Below are 20,741 nucleotides of genomic sequence, written 5' to 3'. Positions count from 1 at the left end.
AAGCAACTGACAGAGAAAACCCAGTTCATGGTGGCTTAAGCAATTAAAGCATTTTCTTACCTAATGTGACAAGAAGTCCAAACGTGCTGAACGCCAGACTGGGTGCACAGCTCCCCAACACCATCAAACACCTTATTTCTTTCTGTCTTGACTTGGTCCTTCTCCTCTGCCAGCTTTTCATTCTTAGTTATCACAAGATAACGGCCACCAGCCCAAGCAGTATATCCTCATACAACATCAGTTGGGTAAAAAAATAGGAGACGTTTTTCCCAGAAGCCCAACTGCAGATATCTCCCACCACAGCATTGGCCTTACATACTTAGCCACCCTGACTCCAGAGAGCACTGGAAAAGGAAAACCCTGTCGAAAGGAATGAGATTGGCAAGGAACTTCCCCGGCAGTCCAGTGGTTAGAACTCTGGGCTTCCAATGCCGGGGGCACGGGTTCAAACCCTGGTCCAGGAATTAAGCTGCTGCATGCCCCACAGCTCCGGTGAAAAAATTTTTTTTAAAAAGGGAATGATATTGCCATTCATGACCAAAACCCATCGTGATTTTAGTCCCTAACTTGGCGCCACTGCCCCCGCCCCCAAAAAATTGCGTTTACCAAAAAGGAGGGAAATGGCGATTGGGGGTGGAGAGGCAACCCACAATGGCTGCCGGATTCTGATACCACCACACTGCGTCCCACACAGGCAGGGCAGTCGAAAGCGTCTCCGCCTCCTGTGACCCACACCTGTGCCCCTGGGGAACTGCCCAGTGGTAGACATCTGCCCTCTATGTTCACACACACATTCGCTGTGTCCGTGGTTTTGACAGTGGGTCACCCATTATAAGCCTGACTCTCTCTTAATATGATCACCCACCTGGTCGTAAAATGGCTTCCTCGCAGCAGCACCCCGCCAGTTTGAGAGATGCGCTCACCATACCTGTGTGTGCTATACCTCATAATAGTCATCATTTGGGCTCAGGCCACGGATTACCAGCCCAGTCGTTATCACCTCATTTTTGCCTTGACAGAGCTGGGCTTCAAATTGACAAGCATATCGTTTTTGACACATAGAAAAAACACTGGTCAGAATGTGTTAGGAAAAAAACAAGCCTTCTCCAAAAAGAAAATATCACTGGAGTTCAAGTCGCCTTAACAATAAACACTAATAATGACAACAGATTGTTTGTTCATTATTAACCGCATTTAACTGTGAGACAAATCAAAGATCGCCATAGGGAACACACGACTTGTTAGGAATGGTATGTTTTAATAATTCTGAGAGAAAAATTCTAATTCATCTACAACGTCAAAGGGTAACATTTCCCAGGGGAAATGAAATTAATCATAGCAAAGGAAAATGCGACTGAGTTAAATGCATTTTTTTTAATGCTATTAATACTTTTCTTCTACTTTTCTGAGTGAATTCCCAAAGTGATGGGCCCTTGTTGGCGAAAAACTCCAGCACAATCTGAGATGAGGCTGTCTGATCACCCATGCTTCCTATTTGGGCCAATTCACAGGCCTTTGAGATAAGACAGCGCCACTGACACTAGGTGTCCAATAGTGAGAGTGAATTTTTTAAAACACATTATCTATCGAGGTGGTAACAGGTAAGATGTCTTCGGGGCTTCAGTTTAGGTCGGTGATTTCTAATCTACATAAATTTCCTTGGAACTGACTGCAAACTAGTTAAATGGTTGGCTGATGACAAAAAGACGAGGAAAATAATGCATGCATATCAAGCAGCACAAAAGCTTTGGAGGGGTTTGTATCTACTCTGTAATTATGTTGGCGCATGGGAAATTAAAATTCTGGTTGGCCTCTCCCTTCGCTTTCTCCCTCCCCCCAGGCCCCCTCATCTTGTCCCCAGTAAATGAGCTCTTGGAGGAAAAGGTAGTTTGAGGTGGAAGAAAGCAAAGAGAAAGATGAGAGAGCAGGATGAAAAGACAGCCCAGCGAGGCCTCCCTGTTCCCCAGCGAGGCACGGGGCTCGCACACAAGCAGGAAAGGCTGTTTTAATTAAAACCTGTGGTCGGCTCAAGGAAGAAAGTCGTTCAGATGAATAGTTTTCCGCAGACATCCCTCATTACAGCTTGCACTTTGGGCTGTTTTTGTTATTTCTCTAGACCAGGGGCGAACAGGGACAAATCTAGCCCATCACCTGTGTTTGTATCGCCCTCAAGAACGGTTTTTACATTTTTTACATAAATATCTACATATTACTCCCAGGTTTTCCTCTTAGCCTGCCAAGTCTAAAACATTTACGCTCTGGCCCTTTAAGAAAAAGGGTTCCACTCTGTCCTCTAGTTGAGACCTCCAGGGGGCAGCACTGCTCAGTACATGCCTTTTCTTTTTTTAATCTCTTGGATTCTATAATGCCTGATGGTTAGATTTTTTAAAGTTCCAAAAGAGAATCCTGAATGCGGGAAGACATGAAAAAGAAGAAGAAGAACCTAAGGCTTACAGGTGCTAATTGGCTGGTCAAAAGTCAGTAAAGGGAGACCCAGCCGACTCCTACCTTGGAAGAATCTGTGTCCCAACTTGGAGAGGATAGTAAGAAGTTTTATAGTAATGGTGCAAAGAGGGTGTGATCAGCTTGTGGACGTCCATCTGATGGATTGGTGGTGAGGTAAGTAGGAGTCAGCATCACCAACCTTCAGGTTCCTACTAGTCTGGGGTCTTAAATGCTTGTGGGCAGAGTACCATCCTTAATCCGTAAACTTCTCCCACCTGTAGTGGGTTTCAGAGATACTGTAGCTCAGCTGCAAAACAGCCCAAAGATACTGTTGTGTGTATCCATTGATAGGGAAGGGCTTCCCTGATGGCTCGGTGGGTAACGAATCTGCCTGCAATGCAAGAGACACAGGAGACGCAAGTTTGATCCCTGGGTTGGGAAGATCCCCTGGAGAAGGAAATGGCAACCCACCCCAGTATTCTTGCCTGGAAAATCCCCAGAGGAGCCTGGCAGACAGGCCACAGTCCAGAGGGTTGCAAAGAATAGGACGCGACTTAGCAACTAAACACACTTTTTGATAGGGAACCAGGACCTTGCCCTAGAGTTGCACTATTGTTTCTCTTGACTGTTTCTCCCTGGTCTCCCTCCTTTCCCTAATTAGCAACTGCTTGAATATGCCCATTGGGATTCAGGGAAGGTCATGGAGGCTGAATGAAGACTGTTTCCAAAAATCAAAAAAACAAGGGATGCGGGAAGGCTTTGCACCCAGGAGCTCCACAGGACCCTGCAGAAGTGTACCTTGATGAAGAGAGGCCAATGCATTTAAAAACAAACAAAGTAATCTTATTCCTAAAGAGAGGTACAGTTTGAGACTCAATCCCTGGGTAAGTGACAAATCTAACATTGCCCTAAAAAATATATTTATGATTATACGGGCCTTTGGAGAGGCACTGAAAAACGTTTACAGTGAGGTTCAAAACTGATTTGTGATGTACTTAACGGTAAACTGAGAGAGGAGAAACACATTGAGAAAATAAAATAAATTCCTTTCATTATGTTTACTAAGAATTACACCAGTGAGAAAATAATTTGCTTGGTACATTTTATGCCCACTTTGAATGTCTCAAGTGATAAGAGTTTCTGACGCTTTCCTTGGGGGAGGTGGGGGCTATCCCTAAGCTAATACTTTTCATTGTCATTCATGTTTTCTAAAGCAATAGCTCAAGGTCTAAAAGGTTTACTCACCACTCCACACAGATGCTGAATTGAAACCTTTCTAATAATACCCAAACTGTATTCTAATTTTTTGCTATGCTTTCAAAAGCTTGGGGATATAAAACCTTGACGTGTATATTTTAACAAATATTGATGCTTTCTTTGGAATTTGGGAGGCAAGTGTCAATGGACTGGATATAACTAAATGAATTGGATATAACTAAACACTTTGACCTGTCCTCTGGGCAGTTGTAATTAGCCTAATTCTATTGCATAGGTGAACTGTGCCTTTATGTTATCTAGACAGTGTTAGAGAGAAACCCTTCATTCCTTTCCCGAGTGCTCTTTTGAAAGTCTTGCTGCTCTAGTTAGTTCAATGCTATTTATTTTTACTTGTGTTCATTACTTTAGTCCTCAGGAGTAATGTTCAATGTTTAGCAACAATAAATTTTATTTCCCATGTGACAGTCTGGTTACAAAGCTGATACAAATCCCTCTAAATCTTTTGTGTCGCCTAGTATGCATTCATTATTTTCTTCATCTTTTTGTCACCAGCCAACCATTTAACTCGTTTACAGTCAGTTCCAAAGTAATTTATGTAGATCAGGAATCAAGAGGAGGCAAAGCCCTCCAGGCATCTCACTGGCCCTCTCAGCTGAGGATTGGGGTCTTCCTCTATCAAACCAACCCCTCATCCACCCTCTTTAGAGCTGTTGGCTTTAACTTCCAACTTCAGAACACACACTCTCTAATCATAATCAATCGACCAACAATTATTTATTTCTATCCATGTAATGCTCTCCTAAGGAGTTGCTCTGGGTAAAAAATAAATAAATAAAACCAAAATAAATGACAGCAGATGGCAAAAAGGCAATATGAAACAAGTGATTTTTCAGAGTTGATTTAAATGCTTAGCTAAGCATTCCAGAAAGTCTTGTCATTTCAAAAGTGAGTGTTGTACATACAGGGTAGAGGAAATCAAGTGGTCCTCAACTAAAATGTCTCTCGGTGTTAATTTATCAAAGGGCGGACCAAGACAACCTACGTTAAAATATATTTTGACTATTCAAGCTGTTTTGGACAGTTTTTAAATATTACTCCTGTAAAAGTCAAAATGGAATCAGTATTGCTAAGAGAGCTCTCTAAAATGGAGTTGAGAGGCTACTGAGAAAGTGTGAATGTACACATCTCAACCGGATGGTATCTGACCTTTTTTTTTTTTATCAACAACTTATACTGCAAATCACATATCTCATAGAAAAAAAGAACAGGGCATCAGGTCAGGTTGTATGAAAAATAACAAAATGCAGGCTTGGCCTGGTTGCTCTGTTAACACCTGGGACAGGCTCTCCCTGACATCCGGCTCAGCAGCAGCCCTTGTCGGCTGCCGCTTGCCAGACGCATCCGGGGCACAGTCAGCGCGGCCAGGGGCCATCAGGAGCAGCGGCTCTTCCTGCGGGAGGTGTGTCTGCAGGTTTCACAGCCGCAGGAGTTTCCAGTGGAGCAGGAGCACTTGGAGCCCGTTCGGAGGAGAGGGCAGGCTGGGGGTCCAAAGCCAGAAAGCAGGCTCACTTGTCTGGTGGGAGGTATGTTGGACCCTAGGAACCCAGGTGCCCAGTTATCTGGAGTCTGACCTTTAGGCCACATCATCTCATCACTGGCAACCAGGACATCTACCCAGTGTTCCATAGACTCAAGATACGCATCAGACCTTGACTCTAAAATAGCTCGTGACAGCCAATTTACTGCATCCTTACCCTGAAACAACTCATGGCAGCCATCTCTTAAGGACAAATATTTCCTTCCCTGTGTCAGAGTACAGTCTCATGGGTTTTGGCTTTGTAAGCCTCTGACTCTTTCCCTTTCCCAGAATGTTTTCATTTTTCCCTAAATCTGTGTCTCCAGAATTACAGTTCTTAAGATTCCAGATAAAGCTCTTTTCTTATTTGCAGCCTTCTCCACTGGGGGAGGGGGTTGTTGCTGTTGTTGACACTCCAATACAACAAAAACTCCTTGTCCATTTAGGTTATATCAGATATGGACAATGCCGTTTTCTCTAAGGTAAAGTCAATCATCAAATATTTTTTGAGTTCAGTTCAGTTCAGTTGCTCAGTCGTGTCCGACTCTTTGTGACCCCATGAACTGCAGCATGTCAGGCCTCCCTGTCCATCACCAACTCCCAGAGTCCACCCAAACTCATGTCCATCGAGTCGGTGATGCCATCCAACCATCTCATCCTCCATCATTCCCTTCTCCTCCTGCCCTCAATCTTTCCCAGCATCAGGGTCTTTTCAAATGAGTTAGCTCTTCTCATTAGATGGCCAAAGTATTGGAGTTTCAGCTTCAGCATCAGTCCTTCCAATGAACACCCAGGACTGATCTCCTTTAGGATGGACTGGTTGGGTCTCCTTGCAGTCCAAACGATCCTCAAGAGTCTTCTTCAACACCACAGTTCAAAAGCATCAATTCTTCTGTGCTCAGCTGTCTTTATAGTCCAACTCTCACATCCATACATGACCACTGGAAAAACCATAGCCTTGACTAGATGGACCTTTGTTGGCAAAGTAATGTCTCTGCTTTTTAATATGCTGTCTACGTTGATCTTAACTTTCCTTCCAAGGAGTAAGCGTCTTTTAATTTCATGGCTGCAATCACCATCTGCAGTGATTTTGAAGCCCAAAAAAATAGTCAGCCACTGTTCCCACTATTTCCCCATCTATTTGCCATGAAGTGATGGGGCCAGATGCCATGATCTTAGTTTTCTGAAGGTTGAGCTTTAAGCCAACTTTTTCACTCTCCTCTTTCACTTTCATCAAAGGTTCTTTAGTTCCTCTTCACTTTCTGCCATAAGGGTGCTGTCATCTGCATATCTGAGTTATTGATATTTCTCCTGGCAATCTTGATTCCAGGTTCTGCTTCCAGCCCAGCATTTCTCATGATGTACTCTGCATATAAGTTAAATAGGCAGGGTGACAATATACAGCCTTGATGTACTCCTTTTCCTATTTGGAAGCAGTCTGTTGTTCCATGTCCAGTTCTAGCTGTTGCTTCCTGACCTGCATACAGGTTTCTCAAGAGGCAGGTCGGGTGGTCTGGTGTTCCCTTCTCTTTCAGAATTTTCCACAGTTTATTGTGATCCACACACTCAAAGGCTTTGGCATAGTCAATAAAGCAGAAGTAGATGTTTTTCTGGAACTCTCTTGCTTTTTTGATGACCCATCAGATGTTGGCAATTTGACCTCTGGTTCCTCTGCCTTTTCTAAAACTAGCTTGAACATCTGGAAGTTCACAGTTCATGTATTGCTGAAGCCTGGCTTGGAGAATTTTGAGCATTACTTTACTAGCCTGTGAGATGAGTGCAATTGTGTGGTAGTTTGAGCATTCTTTGGCATTGCCTTTCTTAGGGACTGAAATGAAAACTGACCTTTTTCAGTCCTGTGGCCACTGCTGAGTTTTCCAAATTTCCTGACATATTGAGTGCAGCACTTTCACAGCATCATCTTTCAGGATTTGAAATAGCTCAGCTGGAATCCCATCCCCTGCACCAGCTGTGTTGAGAGCCACTGTTTACTCTGTCTTATGTTGAGAGCTGTAGAGACTGTCATAACTGGACTCAGAGAAGTGGTGATTGAAGACCGCTTAATACAAAGTTGTCAACGAGAAGGCCACATCCAAAAGGACGGCAAGTGCGGAGGGAAGGAGAGGTGTATCTATGTCTCCCTTTCCCCTCCCTTTTTATCTAAAGCTCTCCCACCCACCAACAGTGTTGGGAAAATTAAACCCGATGCATTAGGACATGGGTACCATTAAAACTTTTGGAGCAGGAATAGAATAAAGCCATTTTCATACCGTTTGTTCGTGGGGTTCTCAGTGCAAGAATACTGACATGGTCTGTCATTCCTTTTCCAGCAACGAAGCTAAGACACTTACACCTTGGAAGAAAAGCTATTACCAACCTAGACAGCATATTAAAAAGCAAAGACAAAGTGATGTATAGTCAAAGCTATGGTTTCTCCAGTAGTCATGTAGAGATGTGCGAGTTGGACCATAAAGAAGGCTAAGCACCAAAGAATCAATGCTTTCAAATTATGGTGTTGGAGAAGACTCTTGAGAGTCCCTCCCTTGGGCTGCAAGGAGATCCAACCAGTCCATCCTAAAGGAGATCAGTCCTGGATGTTCACTGGAAGGACTGATGCTGAAGCTGAAACTCCAATACTTTGGCCACCTCACGCGAAGAGTTGACTCGTTGGAAAAGATCCTGATGCTGGGAGGGATTGGGGGCAGGAGGAGAAGGGGGTGACAGGGGATGAGATGGCTGGATGGTATCACTGACTCACTGGACATGAGTTTGAGCAAGCTCCGGAAGATAGTGAAGGACAGGGAAGCCTGGCGTGCTGCAGTCCACAGGGTCGCAAAGAGTCTTAGTGACTAAACAGCATCAACAAGAATAAGGCCATAGAAACAAGAGCAACCAACTTTTCTTGTAAGCAAGGCCTTGGATGGCATTTGCAAAGCTCTGTCCAAATTTTCTATGGCTCTATTGAAGTAAGCTCCCCGGCCCCCCCAGTCCCACCACACACACACACACAGAAAACCCTTGCTTCCAAATGAGATTGTATCTAGACCATGTTCAGCAGACTCATGCTTTATTTAGCCTCTCTAAAATTACATTATTAAAGAAAAAATCTTTGAAAAGCTCAAATTTATAACTGTGTCCTTTTAGAAATTAGGTCATGAAAAGTTGAGTCAAAACAAAAGATTCAGGACTGCCCAATCCAAAGAAATACAACCAAAACCTTCATCAAGGGCAAACAAAAATTCACCCAAACAGAATTATGGTGACGGGAAGATAAAACCTATATGTCAGATTTTCTTACTGAAACAATTGGGATATTTTGGAATTTTATTATATTTGACCATCTAGTCATTAGTTAAATATGTAATTTTTTAATCCACCATTATTTTACCATGTCTTCAAGTTTAAAACAATATTGTGGGTCATGGTTTTCTTTTGAGTTAGTAATTAATCTGTTCCTATTGGAGCTGATTTTCCACACCTCTTTTCATACTGGAAGTTTCTTTCCAAATTGTTTCATCTTCTGGACCATTCTAAATGGCAATAGCCCAAGCTTCATTAATAAACACCTAACAGCCCTCTCACCTCTTCATCAGGGATGCTCAGGGTCAGTGTCGGGGGGATGTGTGCATCTTTTCCCAGCTCCTCCGCTTTGATGGTGACTCGGAGCAGGCAGACTCCCTGGGCTACTTTGCATGTTAAAGGTAGCGCTGGCAGGTGTCTGGTTGAAGATCTAAAAGCTCCTCTCTTGTGTGAGAAGGGCAAACGCTCCTCAGTGACATGAATTGACAATAAGAAGCATATTCAATAAACTGCAATAACCCTTTGTACCCACTTTTTTAAGCCAGAAAACCTGTATTAGAGAAAGTTTGGACCTAATGTTTTCTACTGGGTCACTCTGCCCTACTTGCCTTGGTTGTCAACATAAAACCTTTTCACATGTCCCTGCTTCCTGATTCCAGCAAACAGAGGCAGAAAATTCCAAGTCTGGTTTTTTAATTATTTTTTCAATTCTTTTCAATTTCTAATTCCACTTGCAGATCACTCACTTGTTTTTTACACAGAGCAGAAGTGCTTGAATTATGCATAAAACCTTTTAAAAGGCATTTTTTCAGATAAAGCACTTTGTATTATTAAGCATTGTAAAATTATTATTGCACATCACTTTTATTATGTAGCTCATTTTAAATGGGCCAGAATATTTTAATCATCCAAGAAAAACCATAGTTTATAGCTTAAAATTGAAAATATATCTGCACATTTTTTCCGTAAAATATGCATGCATGATTTTCAGCTCCATTTAACTAATGTGTTTTGGAAATATGTTACAATAGTAAATGCAACAAATCTCAGTTGAGGGGAAAAGAGTAATATAAAAAGTGTGATTAATAGCAATGTATACTTTTTTCATTTTACAGAAGTCCCTATTTTGAAATATGAATCGTTTTACATAGATAACCTCTGTATTTCTGTGCCGTTTATCTAAACTGTAGTATATTACAACCCTGGGTGCAGAATTGCAAATTACGTCAAAGAAACAGTCAAAACAACATAAATTCCCCATAATGCCCTTGCAAAGAAAACATTGCAACTGTTGAAGAATTAAAGAGAAATCAAAAAAAGTCAGATAATGCCTACAGCCTGGATCTAAGTAGGATCAGAAATGTAATACACCTGCAATGATATTATTGAACATTATTTCTTAATTGAACCAGTGATGTAAAAATGAAAACTGTGAGGTCATTTGGATTAATGATCTTCATAGTCAGCTCTTGGTAAGCACCTAAAACATGTATGGCCCTGTATGTAAAACACATTTCCTAGATGGCATCACTTTTCTCAGATGTAACTTCACGGTAAAACTGAGCCAGTCTTTAAAACGTGCATTAAAAAATTTGTATGGGAGCACATTTCTGTAAGGCAAAATTGGTTTGTTTTTTCTACTGTAAGAAAGAGAATCACTGTGCGCAGTATAGGAGGTCTAATTTTGTGGTCTGCATGACCGGGTAGTAGCTAGAGTTTTCAGCTCCACCACACATGTCATGAATAACAATACGTTGAATTTACATAGCTATTTCCTCAGTGGAATTCCAAGACCACATAATCTCATTTAGACTCATAACATCTCTCCCAGGAACCACGAAGTAGGAAATATGTCCATTTTAAACAATGGAAAAGGAGGAGACATATAGAGATTGAACCACATCTGGCACCAAATAGATTAGAAAATATAATACTTTCCTAATAATGGCAGAACTTCCAACAATCCACTCAGAGAGACTCCAAGAGTGCAGACCCTGCTGACCACGTGCACGCACCGTACTTTCGCAGTGACCAGCTCAGACCACTGCTGTGAAACAGACAAGCCTCAGTGTTGGGAGAACCAGACTTACCCATTTTCAAAACTGACCCCAGCACCCTTCCACACCCAGACCACTACCAACTACCACCCCCGCTCACACCACCTGTCCCTCTCTCAGGACTGTGCATTATCGCTTAGTTGTGTATGACTGTGCCCCCATGGACTGTGGCCCGCCAGGCTCCTCTGTCCACGGGATTCTCCAGGCAAGAAGAATGGAGTGGGTTGCCATGCCCTCCTCCAGGCGATCTTCCCAACCCAGGGATCGAACCCAGGTCTCCTGCACTGCAGGCAGATTCTTTACCATCTGAGACACCAGGGAAGCCCTGCGCCTTCTATTAACAGGGCCCAGCGCTCATCCCTTGGTTCAGCCCCTAATGGCTCTGGTCTTCCTAGACTTTGGCTTGTGCAAACTAGATCTTCTTCCCTGCTATTCCTATGGATCAGCGTATCTAAACACAGGACTCTCCTCCTCACCTTGGACTTCTGGGCCTCAGGTCTCCGTCCTGACTTCTCCTTCCACATGGGAGCTGTTGATCATCTTTCAGCCCAGCCTGAGACTCAACATTCCCACACATTACTCCATAGGCTAGACGCTGGCCAGCCCACCCGCAGTCTGGATCCGCATGGCCCCAACCGCCACTTGAGGGCAAGCAGGTCCTGTAGCAGTGGACTCTAGCATGTTCTACACGACTCTGAGGGCCTGAACACAGGGCTAAGGAGGACAGAATCACAGACCTGGGCCCCAGGCAGCCTTGCCAGTCCGTGGCCATAGGTGTACCGCCCAGTGACCAGCCAGCAAAGCATTATAATCATCTTCACATTCTTCAACACAGAGGGGACATGAAGGCAATTAGTGGCTGGACAAACAGCTCCAAGATGTAGGTTCTACAAGCAATGAAATGTAGCAAAATATTAATACAATCTTCCTAGGAGATGCAGCATTGAGTAATCGTGGTCTTCTTGCTCAAAATCCAGCCCGGGGCCTGTACTGCTCTTGTAATCATTTACATTACCACCAAAACAAAGCAAAAGACTAGCAGCGTGGGGGGGTGGGGGGGCTTTTCTGCTGAGAAACAGACCAGTTTCCTGAGACGCTCATCTGTTGTCAGTGAGCAACTTGCAAACCACTTTGCGACAGGCAAGATACTGCCTCTCGGGAAGGTAGAGAGGTCACTTTGACTGTTTGACTTGGCCTTAAAAATTATGCCCCATAAATGCTGATATTCTTCTCTTGCTGCTGATCCTCCCTGGCCATTTCCTGACTTGGTTCCACCTTGTTCTTATAGCCTCTCACCGTCACTCCAGCTGGTTACCAGTGAGCCTAGCCCAGGCTGAACCAATTAGTTCCTCACCGTTTGAAAGTTCAATGCCCTAGTGCTCTGGTCAGCAGCCTCTCCCAACTGAGCAATTGGTTTAAGTGATTTTTCAATCATCACTGTCCATTTACACTCACTCCTGACCTCACCAACCAAAAAGCAAAAATCTAAGAATTGTATGTTTCTTATATATTTTTTCACTGAACATCCATTTCCCTTATTTTTTCTTCTATACATAATTTTGTTCAGTATGGAAGTGAACCTCGCTGAAAAATTCTCCTTCCTGGACTCTCCTGCAGTTAGGGTGGCCCTGAGACACAGTTGCTTTTTTTTTTTTTTTTTGGTTGCACTGAGTCTTCATTATTGCTCAAAGGCTTTCTGTAGTTGCAGTGAGCAGGGGCTACTCTCTACTTGCAGTGCAGGGGTTTCCCATTGTGGTAGCTTCTCTTGTTGCAGAGCACAGGCTCTAGACTATGTGGGCTTCAGTAGTTGTGGCACACAGGCTTAAGTTGCCCCCAGGGCATGTAGAATCTTCCCGGACTAGGGATCAAACCCATTTCCCCTGCACCCACAGCAGACTCTCAATCACTGGACCACCAGGGAAATCCTGAGACCCAGGTCTTAACTCTAGGTGCAGAAGGAAGTCTTTGGAGAGAGCATCCCTTTCCAAACACCAAAGATAGACTTAGAGGCAAAAAGGCTGGGCACTTCTTCTTCCGGTATAGAATGTGTAGTTGGAGCTAGAGATAGAAAAGTGAACTCACAATCATTAGGCAACACACCTGAAGACAAACACTAAGGATGGCAGAAGAAGGAGGGAAGGAGCTAGGACTCTGATGCATTGTGTGGGTGCTTCCCCAGCCATGGACCGCCCACCTCTGGACTTCTTATAAGAAAAAATAAATAAAACCCCTGTTTGGCTAAGGCACTACAGTCAGATATCTCTATTCTTCTATTACTTGTAATCAAATGCCTTCCTACCTTATACTTGCTTTCTTTGCCCATGGAATTTCTACCAGGCTGGTCTATAATTGTCATATCCTAATAGTCAAAGCTCAGGTCTTATTTTCACACATCCTGGCTTTTTAATTTTTAGCTGGAAACACATGAAACATTTGACCTATAAGACTAAAGCCCCTTCATCTTTTGCAAAAGCACAGTAATGATGAAAATAATAATATTTAAGCATGAATACTTCAATTATACACCCTGGCTTAAACCAAGGGAACATGAAGTAACAAAAAAAGCAAATCATTTCATCAAGATTTAAAGAAGAGAAGATCAAGGTTTACATCTTCTCTTCATTACTCACTATTTGTACAGACATGAGCCACCCACCTAACTCTCCCCAAGCTTTGGTTTCCTTGTCTATAAAATGGAGATAACAATAATGTCTACCCAGACGGTTGCCTTTGTCACTCAATGAAAAAGCAGACATATGAACAGTAATAGTTATTATTGACTGTAATAATTATCTAAGAGTCTTTTCATCATGTGAATAAAAATGCATTTTGACCTATTTTCTTTTCTGAACACATTTTCTACAATTTTGATAATACCCTCCCCACCATTTCCAGAAAAAAAGATAAGGTAAAGGAGTTAGAAGCTATCTTTCCTGTGAATGCTCAATTCTAATTAGAATCCTAAGAAGGACTCCTCCAGCTGTGGACTGGATCTGGGACACATTGATACTCCAGCCCACGCCAGTGAAGCACAAAGAGCAGATACCCTCCCCCATGTATGACGTAAAAGCCAAGCACCCAAAGCCAACTAAAACCAGAAGATTGGGAATTTTCTAGTGAGCACATTTTTTTCTAGTGAGCACATTCATTAAGGGGGATTTCTTTCACTTTGCATACCATGAATTCATCTATTCTTCACCATGCCTTAAACAGAGATTATCCTCTACGTTATATGAGTGTATGCCATATTACTACAATTTTTCGGAAAGTATAGGAAAAGCAAAACGTATCTGTAAAATTTGTCTTTTCTCTTCCTCCTTTTATTTTTCTACTTATTAATAATTGACCATAAATATCCAGAAACTACAAAGATTCAGGAAGAATTTGATATATGTCTTATAAATTTACAGAAGAAAGTACCTGAAACCAAGGACTCAGGGATTCTTAAGGACGCTGAAAAGCAGCGCATGTTTCTAAGAATCTTCTCACAATGACAACAGCTCTCCTCAAGTTGTCATTGTCATTTCCATAATGCTTAGATCCTGAGATTTTAAAATGCGTGGATTGTCTGCAATATACAGCGCCGCACTGGTGAGGGCTACGAACGCTTCCTTGTAGAGTTTAGGCTTTTGTCCCTCCTGTCGAGGTTGGTCAGTGTCACTGTCTGCATTGCCGCCTGCGTTTCATGCAGATCTGGACGTTAACTTCTGTACCAATTTCTATGAATACTCATCGCAACCTTGTTGATCATCAAGCCTGACAAGGTTAAACTTGAGAACGTGAAAGTCGGCTGAAAGCAGATTGGAGAACTGTGCTCAGAGAAGTGTCTGGATGTTCCCAAGCCTGGGAGGAGAAGGTGTTAATGCCTCTCCTAGCATCCCTGAAGCCTGAAGCCAGCCCCCGGGCCTGGTCCCCAGCTCTGTTCCCCCTGGGGAACTGGCCCCGAGTCCAATCCTACCGCCTTTCCTGCCCCTGAGTCACGATGCTGTGTGAAGGAAAGCAGGTCATTTCGAGTCTCGGACAGAGGATATTTGTGCAACTGTTTACCTTCTCTAAAATGCCCTTGCTTTTTCTGCTTACCTGCTTTAAAATGTAAAAATTACCAACAATGTATGGGTACCTTCTCAAGTTTCTGGGCTAGGGGATAGAAGAAGCTAAACAGAATGACTCCTCCCCAGAGCAACTTGTTATCAAGAGCCTTCAAAATATCTAGATCCTTCAGCATGACCATCCCCCACCTACTCTGCCTCCTCCAGTTACGGACTATACTTGCCTGTTCTCTTGATACCAGTCCCTGGATGAAACACTGTTTCATCCAGCTCTACTACCGTACTTTTCAGAGTACTGTGCTGTAAGATTATACATGGGGTTTTTGTTGTTGTTGTTATTGTCTATTTTTATATTTGTTTGGTTTTTATGTATTATTTGTGTGAAAAGTATTATGAACTTATTACAGTACAGTACCATAAAGCTAATCATGTGAGTTGTGTACCCAGGCTAAACTTTGTTGGACAAATAAGCAAATTGGACTTAGGAATGTGCTCTTATTTGTCCGTATGTTTTAATTATCATCCCCATTTTATAGATGAAAAGCCCAAGGCACGGAGAAGAAAAGCAAATGCTTTGCCCAGGATTCCACAGCAAGTGAACTACGAAGTGGCAAAGCTGGGATTTGAACCTCAATAGTCTGCTCTGACTCTCCCCAAGGGAGCCCCATGATCTTGGAGATGGTGGAGGAGGGGAGGTGACAAGTTTTAAGAGTCCATTTTGGTATACATTTCAAGCCACGTTCACTAACCAAGCTCTTAGAGTAATGAAGCTATTTGGTTACTGCAGTTGGACTCCTGTGTCTATTTCTCAATTGTTTCAGAATTTAGATGGAAAGGGTTGCAAATTGCTTGCTCCCTCAGAAACCCCAACACTAACCTTGTCCACTTTTACTGAAGTAGGATAAAGGATTGAAATTAGATAACCCCGTCTTTCCAATTTACTCCAAACTTAGCTCGGTTAGGGAGCATTCATGCTTCCCCTGTCCAATGACTAGACTTTCTTCCTCAACACTTGGACCATCACTGTATCAAGGACTCCCTAATTTCCTTGGTCCTCCTGCAGCCTTACCCACAGCTCAAATTTCTTATCTAATCCAGGTTTCCTTCCACTATGAGTGAGTAGAGGAGGGTGGGAGTCCCTTATTGATGGGTTACCCCAGATTCTCTGAGGGGCCACACACCCAATTACACATCTTACCCACCGTTCAAGTTCCAAGTGCACTCCTCTTACTCCATGAACACACAGCAGCCCACTTTGTTCTCTCACCCCACTTTACACGTGTGTGTGCATATGCTTAGTTGCTCAGTTGTGTCTGACTCTGCAACTGCTTAGATTGTAGCCCGCCAGGCTCCTCTGTCCATGGGATTCTCCAGATGAGAATACTGGAGTGGGTAGCGATTCCCTTCTCCAGGGGATCTTCCCAACCCAGGGATTGAACCTGGATCTCCTGAGTTGCAGGCGAATTCTTTACCATCTGAGCCACTAGGGAAGCCCACTGTAAACCTATACTCTAAAGCAAAAGCTTCCAACAATTATTTATTGGGTACCATTTGCTCCTTGGAAATACCATTTGAAGTACCCTTTGCTCTTTGGGAAGAAAAGCTATGATGAACCTAGACAGCATATTAAAAAGCAGAAACATTAGTTTGCCAACAAAGGTCCATCTAGTCAAGGCTATGGTTTTTCCAGTGGTCATGTATGGATGTGAGAGTTGGACTATAAAGAAAGCTGAACACTGAAGAATTGATGGTTTTGAACTGTGGTGTTGGAGATGACTCTTGAGAGTTCCTTGGATTGCAGGGAGATCCAACCAGTCAATCCTAAAGGAAATCAGTCCTGGGTGTTCATTGGAAGGACTGATGTTGAAGCTGAAACTCCAAATCTTTGGCCACCTGATGCGAAGAGCTGACTCATTCGAAAAGACCCTGATGCTGGGAGGGATTGTGGGCAGGAGGAGAAGGGGACAACAGAAGATGAGATGGTTGGATGGCATCACCGACTCATTGGACATAAGTTTGAGCAAGCTTCAGGAGTTGGTGATGGACAGGGAGGCCTAGCGTGCTGCAGTCCGTGGGGTCACAAAGAGTCAGACAAAACTGAGCGACTGAACTGAACTGAACTGAACCATTTGAAGTGAACTGGAAGTTGCTCAGTCATGTCCGACTCTTTCCAACCCCAAGGACTGTATAGTCCATGGAATTCTCCAGGCCAGAATACTGGAATGGGTAGCCTTTCCCTTCTCCAGCAGATCTTTCTGACCCAGGAATCGAAAAGGAGTCTCCTGCATTGCAGGCAGATTCTTTACCAACTGAGCTATCAAGGAAGCCCAAGTACCATGTATGCACCTAGAATTCAGCAGCAAAGAAGAGACAAATGTGGCTTTTCTGTGGCTGGCCTCACTTAGAATTCACTCAGCCCAAGTTAAACAGCTGTAAGGGCATATGAATCTGTATTTTCCTCCTCTAAGTTCCAGACAAGCTGACTGCCACTCAGGACTAAGCCAGAAATTTTTGGAAAAGTTTCTTCTATGTTCGAAAATAGGAAGGCCCATATAATTATCCAGTAGACAATGATTTCGATTAGGGATTTTACCTTAGTTCTTGGATAGCTTTCATGGGGTCTACAAATCTTCTGATGTTGTTTGCAAATTTTTTGTGCATATACATCTGTGCATTTTACTCTGGAAAGGGTCTTTAGAATCTCCAGACCTCCATGAACCAGGTAAGGTTAAGAAACCATTGCTTTAGAGCAACTGTGATGAACGAACTCCTAAGGGAGAATCTGGGAGGATTTCTTCACACTCTGAGTCCTGGGGCTCTGGTCAAACCACTAAAGCGACATGAAGTCAGCTGGATGCCAGGGTACTGTGGGTACAGAACATGCAACACTCTGGGTACCGAGCCAGGAGCACTATGGGTAGTGAGCCCATGAGGTCGTCTGTCTGTCCTTCTGCACAGCGACTACTGAAGGCATTTCCCTCAGGCTCTCTCTCCCTCAAAACTCCTCTTTCCGCTCTTCAATGTAGGGGAAGAAAGAGGTAGACAAGACATCACACACTGAGAGCATAAAAATCTGTGATTAAAATCTCCCCAATCAAGAAGAGGTGAAGTTTTCCTTTCACTTTATATTTTAACTTAATAAAGTAAAATTTCAAAACTTTAATGTAACTATATTATAACTTAACTTGTAGCACAAAAATAGTAACGAGGCAATGAAACATTGTCAGTCTCTCAGTTTGAAGAGTCTTTTTTCAAATATCCTGGAAAGTTGTAGGGCCATGTAAAAATTCATAATATAATGATACACTCATCATAGCTACAACAAGTCATTCCTTTGCTAAAATAAGGTGCTTATGTTCAAGTTTGGATAAATTTAAAACATAACTCTCCCACTTTCCTCAATCTTCTGTATTTTTCACCTCCTTCTCTGAATTTAAATACCCACCTTGCTATACTTCTGTTGCTTTCTTAGAATGTATTTTTTTAATTGATAAACATATATATCTCAGAAAGGGAGAAAGACATGCTACAGTTTGCACAGAATTTCACATGCCAAAACACAGCCTGGGGTTTCCTTTTTAGTCTTAAAAAAGTGAAATATTAACTTTCTAAGTGAAAGCTTCTAGAAGGGTAGCTTGACATTTATACACAATGACACCCTAAACAACTCACCAGGGGAAAAACAGTCGCAACCCACAGCTGGTACGAACTGCCTGCAATTCAAAACGTTCTCAAAGCTCTTCCTTAGCAGGACCTACATCTCCTAAAACAATCAACTTGCCAATCTTTCTTTTAAGGTTTTGGGTTTATAGGATTGACTTGGAGTAAATCTGTGATGGGATGACAGAGAGCATGGTGTCCCTTTCCATTGAGAGCTAATGTAAGAGAATTCACCACACGGAGGTGGGCCACAGGGCTTACAGACTGGCAGCAAACTTCGTCTTCAGGAGAGATCGCCTTTTCTCTGATGGCCTCTTTGGTTATGAAAGATCACAACAGCGTGATCAAGGCCAAGACGGTGAGAGAGCTGAATTGTTCCACACATTTTAATGAAAGGAATGTTGAGTTTTAAGAAGAGGCTTGCAGATTAGAGAGGCAAAGAGAAGAGAGAGGGAGGAAGAGGAAACTGGCAGTTGGCAGAAGGCCAGGGAGCTGGACTTTTCAAAACAAGAGGGGAAAATATTCCGTTTTTAAGTCATCTGTTATAGGTATTTTGTTTCAGTGCAATTCTCATTTTTAACCATAAAATTTTTATGAAATTCCCTGCTTTTGTGAGCGGTATCTGAGGTAAATGGAGGAGAAGTCACCTTGCTCTGCATTTTGATTGACTCAGGACATAAACGAGAGGACAGAGACAGGAGTGGAGACAACAGTGAATTAGAAAATTCTGAGAAGCAGGAAACAGACCCACACATGACTAAGAAGACCAAGTTCTCCCCTGGAAACTGTCAGAGGGATGCTGTGTCCCTTGGACTTTGCCAGACAAGCAGAACCACCACGCGGGATTTACGATGGGGATCGCCCCTTATCCAATAGTGTGAGCTGCTGAGGAATTCTATGGCGGCTGTTGGTCTCCTTGACTGTTGTGGGCTTGAAGTCTCTATGGAGCTCAGGACCACCAGTCAGGAGGAAGAGCTGGGCATGCAAAGGGGACAGCAAGGACAAGCTGGACCCCTCACGCCTTGTCACCTCTGACCTCAGGGACACAGGTGGTCTGCAGAAGGAGCTGGTGCTCTTCACCACACATACAGACCCACACATACACCTGGCCCAGGATTCCGAGCAGCTGAAGGAGGTGATCTAGCAGGAGCTGGAGGAGTTATGGGTTTGGCTGCTGCCTTGTACCACCAAGATGTGCCAAAGGATCAGTGACAACATGCCTGAAACCCAAGGGTGACTGGTGCCCCATGCTGACCTTCAATAACTAGTGGCTAAAGACCCTGATGCTGGGAAAGATTGAGGGCAGGAAGCTAAAGGGGCAACAGAGGATGAGATGGTTGGAAGGCATCACAGACTCAAAGGACATGAGTTTGAGCAAACTCCAGGAGATGATGAACGACAGGGAAGCTGGGTGTGCTGCAGTCCATGGGGTCTCAAAGAATTAGACATGACTTAGTGCTGACAACAACAACGATGGGCAATGGTGAAAGGAATCACTCCCAACTTTCACAGTGTTTTCCTGGACCCATGGGTCCTAGTAATACAAGAAATAGCATCATACACTGGTCATTGATTTAAAGCATACACCACATCCTGGAGGGTTGGATCTTAACATACAAGGTGTTGCTATCCAGCTGGCATGGAAACTAAATCTGCAAATGGCTAGTCTGGCATTCTAACAGACCAGTGACCTCCGGACAATGAGGGACACAGTTAGATCAGTGAATTTCATTAGCACGGGTCCACGGCTGCACTTCAATTACTAGTAAATGAGTTCCTTGGTCAGGAGGAATGCTGTGGGAATACCTTGACATGAATCATACTCTGCAACTCCACAGATGGTGGTTTTGGCAAAAGCATTAAGGGTAAGGAAAACAAGTTCATATCAGGAGTGTCACTTCCAGTAAGAGCCAAGTACTGCCTCTTCCAAGATGGATGTGGTCCAATGTACAATAATCAACCCATCCCCAGGTCTCATCCTCCTGGGGACTGATGCCATGTAGTGGGGCTCAGAGTTGGTCTCTTTATTGGCTGGTTGGGCATTCAGCAGTGACTGTAAACAGATCAGCCTTCGTGAGCAGAAGTCCATGTTGTTGAGTTCATATATAACCTCCATCTCTGATGCCATGGCCATTTTGTTCATGAGCCCGTTGGGCAAGGATGGATTGACTAGGGAAAGAACCTGACTGACGTCCACAGAGTAGGGCATCTTTTCCATCTGATTGTTAAGATTCTCCTCTACTGAGGTTGCTCTTTCATGATCAGTCACATCTTCATGCCCTATGACCATTCAGAAAGATCTATCCACACCCCTCCTTGTCATCAATTTTCCAGTTGTGTTGCTTCTTAGGCAAACACATTTCAGCCCATGACACTGACCATCTTATCAAACCATTAGCCATGGTCTATGAATCAGCATGGGTTTTCCAGGTGACA

The sequence above is a fragment of the Cervus canadensis genome, chromosome 25, assembly GCF_019320065.1.
Source record: "Cervus canadensis isolate Bull #8, Minnesota chromosome 25, ASM1932006v1, whole genome shotgun sequence".
Taxonomy (NCBI): Eukaryota; Metazoa; Chordata; class Mammalia; order Artiodactyla; family Cervidae; genus Cervus; species Cervus canadensis.
The sequence above is the reverse complement of the archived record's forward strand: the minus strand, read 5'-3'. Positions refer to the sequence as shown.